At 37.6% G+C, this 5,055-nt stretch overlaps 1 pseudogene; it reads left to right on the top strand.

Annotated features, from left to right (window-relative positions):
* The first annotated feature begins 350 nt into the window (after positions 1-350).
* On the top strand, positions 351-447 carry LOC122124803 (annotated as a pseudogene).
* The last annotated feature ends 4,608 nt before the right edge of the window (positions 448-5,055 follow it).

Below are 5,055 nucleotides of genomic sequence, written 5' to 3'. Positions count from 1 at the left end.
GAAGTAGCTCGTAAGCAATGCTTACTTTGAATCCATTAGGTCCACAGAGCTAACACAGTTGGATAAATAAGTACTTGAAAAAGCCATCACCTTTGGGCCTATCAATAAATAATTGAGAGTATGATCAAATTCCAAATCAAAAGACTTAAGGTAGTCATTAACAAAAAAATTTGCAAATGTGAGCAATAGATTGATCAATATAATTTTTTCCACTATTCACAGAATTTTAAGGAAATAAGATCGATAGCATTGTTAGGAACAATAAGGTTTACTTGTTACTAGTAGGCAGCCATAGATATAAGCCTGAATAAAGATTGCATCATTAACTACTTAAATTTAGAGGATACTACATGCTTCAGCAGCACGTATACTGAAATTAAAATGCAGAGATTAACATGGCACTTGCACAAGGATAATATGAAAATTTGAGTAATATTCCATATTTTTCATTCTTCAGATGCAAGAAATGAAAAACAGTTATTAAAAAGTTGATTACAAAATTACAAGTATAACAATACACGTAATTCACATAATTAAATTTAGTTTGACATCAGTGTATTAAATCTTCACCACAGAAAGGCATCTACATAGCATAAACTTTACAAAACTTTTCAAATTAGACAACATTGTCATTTTATCCCAAAGAAAAATAATATTAAGACCTAGAAAAAAAAAGGAATCAAACTGTTTCTATATGGAATGCAATCGGAAAGGACACATTAAAGAACCTATATATTATTAAATAATCTAGAATACGAAGTATATCTAAGAGAAAATAAAACAAATTATGAACATTATGCAAACATAGAATATAGAATATTTTAAAATATACTTTTTCAGACAAGCACCAGAAATATTTTAGCTTCTGTACTACTCATTTCAACAGGTAAGTTAAAATTATTTCTGATTAAAAATCACAAACTCTGAAGAAATCATTATACATGTATACAAAAAATTATTGGATACATTTTGACATCCAATGCAGGCAATTCACTTGGAAGAATTCCGCAGAATCCATGAATTTTTACAGTAAAATATTGGTGTTGCCGGGCACTGGTCTCTCATGCCTATAATCCTAGCTACACAGGAGGCTGAGATCTGAGGATCATGGTTCAAATCCAGCCTGGGAAGGAAAGTCTGTGGTACTCTTCAATAAACCACTAGAAAACTGGAAGTGGAGCAGTGGCTCAATTGGTAGAGCTCTCACCTTGAGCAGAAGAGCACAGGGATAGCTCCCAGGCCCAGAGTTCAAGCCCTATGACCGACCAAAAAAAAAAAAAAAGATATTGCTCTTATTTGGATTGTGAAAATATTTTGTAGGGACACAAAAGATGGACTTGCATTTTTGAAATTTAAGAAACATAAGCCGACCATTAGGACTTAGGTGAACAATTTGTACAGCCTTCCACAACTTCATAGAGGTAGTGATACATACTTATACTTTTGGCAATATCAAATGCAGTTTCTTCTATGTTGTACTTCAGGCCTGGTTTTATATAATGGTTCAACAAAAGGAGATCCAGCATATCTTTGCTATCTCAATTCTCAGCAGCAAGATGTAAGGGGGTCTTCAGTTTGGGCATTGGTTTCTGTATCATGATGAAGTAAGAAAGAAGCCACTCTGATATTATTCCACATATATGCACTGTGCAGGGGTGTCCAGTCATCTACAGTTATTGCATGTGCCGCTTGAGACACCAACTCACTGACAATGTCTAAGTGTCCACTGTAGGCTTCTCGATGAGGAGGGGTATACTCATAGGCATCCATACTATTCACATGAATGGCCTTTTGGGAAAGAAGTCTCTGTACTGTAGTAAGCCTAATATTTTTGGCAGCCCAATGAAGAAATTTGCTTGGATCCTCTCCACTTTTTTTCTTGCAATTGATATCTTTCCTTACTTTTTTATCTTGTTCCTCATATTCTTAATAATTGTCTAACCAGAGACTTTGAGTGCCAGTGGGAATGAGGTGTCCATGTATTTCCCTAATAGTTCACATTGGTTGAACTCGTCAGAAATATCCAGTGAATTTTCTTCATCTGTTTATTCACCATTTCTCTTTTTCCAATTTTACTATTTGAAATTATTCTAACTGGAGAGTAGGGAATTGATGGAGAGCAGAGGAAAGATGTTATTCTGTATTCAAATGTACACACTGAAAATGAGGACAAGTGATGTCTTCATGTGCAGCTTATTCTAGGAATGAGAAAATAGGAAATAATGCCTTCTATATAAATGATTTGGGAAATGGCAGAGCAAAAAGTGAAATGCAGCAACCAAAAATATAAAAGCAAAATAAATTAGGATAATTGTGGAGCAATCATATTATCTATGAGAACCAAGAAAGGGAGAGACAGAGAGACAGATGTGTAATGACCTAGCTTGCCACAAAATCCATTCCTCTGATCAATTAATAGAGCAAACAAAGTATTATTTTTTAAAAAAGATGGGAGTTCAGGAAGATGGCGGAGCAGAAGCTGGAAGCTAAACAAGCTCTCGCATAGAAAGCAGCTTTAGAGTTACAGTGAACAGTCCTAAACCAGAGAATCACACCAAGTGTGCCTTCACGGACAGAGAATTAGGCCAGAGAGAGAAAACACAGCCAAGGACACAGCTCTGAGCACTTGCCAGCAGCCGGTGCGGCGGTGGCAGCCGTGGTGGCAGCGACTACAGCCGCCAAACTGAATCACAGAGAGTACGGGACAAAGGAACCAGACATGTCAGGCAAGCAGATTCCACTCAACACCAGCAAGAACCGACAAGGAGAAGAAAAATTCATCTTGCAGTTCAGAGACCAGGGACGATCCAGGAACCAAGATTTGGCGTGAGTAGAAGCCTAAATCCTCACTCCTTCTCAGGGAACAGAGTAGGGAAGGCCACCCCTCCCTCCCCTTCGGTACCGGAAATCACCATCTTGGATACCAACAAAGCTTGGCGGAGCTGCGAGCTCCAACTCAGGCCTTGGAATAAATCTAGAGTCATCTAGGAGATCACAAGAGCCTAAACTGACCTGCCAGGCTGAGCTCCACCCAGGGAAAAGTCACCCACCGCAGGAGCGAGCCCCAGGAGTGGCTTTCTCCACTGGGTAATCAGAGCCAGAGGCTGCCCCTCCCTTTAGCAGCCTCGACGATCAATTGAAATTCAGTAAACAGAAACCCTGAGAGTGGCTCCAGGCTGTGCTCTGTGAGTTTCTCACAAACCAGCCCCTAGCAAAAGCTACTGTTTGCTGAAAGACCTCAACTCTACTTAGAACCTAGCTTCATCACAGCATCTCCAAACTCGAGGAAAAAGCCATCTCCTGCTTTTGTGATACTCAAAGCAGATCTCCCTCCCATTGAACTAACCTGGGAGGAGGATCGCAAAACATTGGGGAAAGCAGAGCATTTTTCTGCCTATTCAAAGAAACTGACTTAAGTAACCAACCAAGCCACAGGAACACAAGCAGACCAGAGATTCCAAGAAGAGAATGGTTACAGACACAAGGGAGATACAGGATTTTTCCCACCCCTCCCCAGAAAATAAAGAATTTTTTTGTACCTTTTAAAAAAATTTTTTTTTCTAAAATTTTTTTTAATCTTTTCTCCAGTAATTTTTTTTTCTCTTAGAATTTTATTGTAGGGGTATAAGTTTGTGTGTTTTTCTTTCTTTTTGTTTTTGTTTTTGTTATTTTTTGTTTAGTTTTGTTTTTTGTTTACTTCTGATCTTTTTTCTTTCTTTCTTATCCTTTTTTTCCTGTTCTTCTCTTTCGTTCTGTTTTATGTGACTTATTTGCTGTTCTGCATATCCTCAAATAACCCCGTAGTGGATTATGAGACCTTATTCCCCATTGTGTGCACACTTAATAGACAAATTTATTACTCAATTCAAAACCTCTTAGACTTAAATTCCTTAATAGCAGTACTACCTCTTTATACCTATATAATATTTTAAGTATTTTTATTTTTAAGTTTTTCACATCTCCTTCATATCCCTCCCCTTCTCTCATTATATTCATGTTCTTCTCTGGATAGATTGTTTTTCAATCTGAAAAATAGTTTTAATTTTAACCTTTCTATTTTTTTCTGGTCTCTTTTTGTTGCCTTTCCCTTTCTTCTTTTTTTCTCTCTCTCTACTTTCATCCTATCCAACCTATTTCCTGCTTTGAGATTAGGACATAGTTAACACTCCCTGTTCCTTCCCACATCACTCTATTCCTATATTTTACCCACATCTCTTCCTAAACCTAATAATTTGTGGTTTACCAAATTCTTCTAAGGGGTTCGTAGCACATTTATATACAGTTGTTTGATCTTGAATAGATGTATCTGATGAACTAAATTATATCTGCAGACTATTGACTGTGCAAATACAGACTTTGGTTGATGCTTGCCTTAAGGTAGTGTTCTAGCACAAAACTGGTGTTAATTTCATCACAAATGGGCACAGTAAGCCAGAAAAAACACAAGAAAAATGGCAAGTCCGGTATCTCAACTCCCACTCATGATAATCAGGGGACAGAACAGATAATGAATAATCCAGAGGAGAGTTCCTAAATAGCTCTACAAACACTGCTGGCAAACATGATAAATGAAAAGATTGAAAACATACAAAGGACACTTTATGAGCATGATAGGGAGAGAGATGAGGCAATCCAAAAGTTTATACAGGAATATCATGAGCGTGAGGAAGCTACTCAAAAACTGGTACAGGATTTGCGTGAGCAGCTTGAGAATACACAAAGAGAAAGGCAGGAATGGCATGAGCAGGCTGAGAACACTCAAAGAGAACTACAGGAATGGCATGAACATGAGGAAGCTAAGCAAAGAGTAATACAGGAATTGAGAGAGCTGGAAGAGAATACACAAAGATCACTAAAGGCATTCATGGAATCCATTAACAAAGAGTTGAAGGAAGTCAGGGAGACCACAAAGGGAATGCTGAATGGAACCCAACAGAAGGAATGGGAGTCCAAGGAAACCATAACCAATCAACTAAGTGATTTGAGAATAAACACTGAACACCAAATTAAGGAAGTAAAGAATTTCATACAAGATGTAAAACAAAGCAACAAAGA

The sequence above is a fragment of the Dipodomys spectabilis genome, unplaced genomic scaffold, assembly GCF_019054845.1.
Source record: "Dipodomys spectabilis isolate Male_0828 unplaced genomic scaffold, ASM1905484v1 ptg000247l, whole genome shotgun sequence".
NCBI lineage: Eukaryota > Metazoa > Chordata > Mammalia > Rodentia > Heteromyidae > Dipodomys > Dipodomys spectabilis.
The sequence above is the reverse complement of the archived record's forward strand: the minus strand, read 5'-3'. Positions and strand labels throughout refer to the sequence as shown.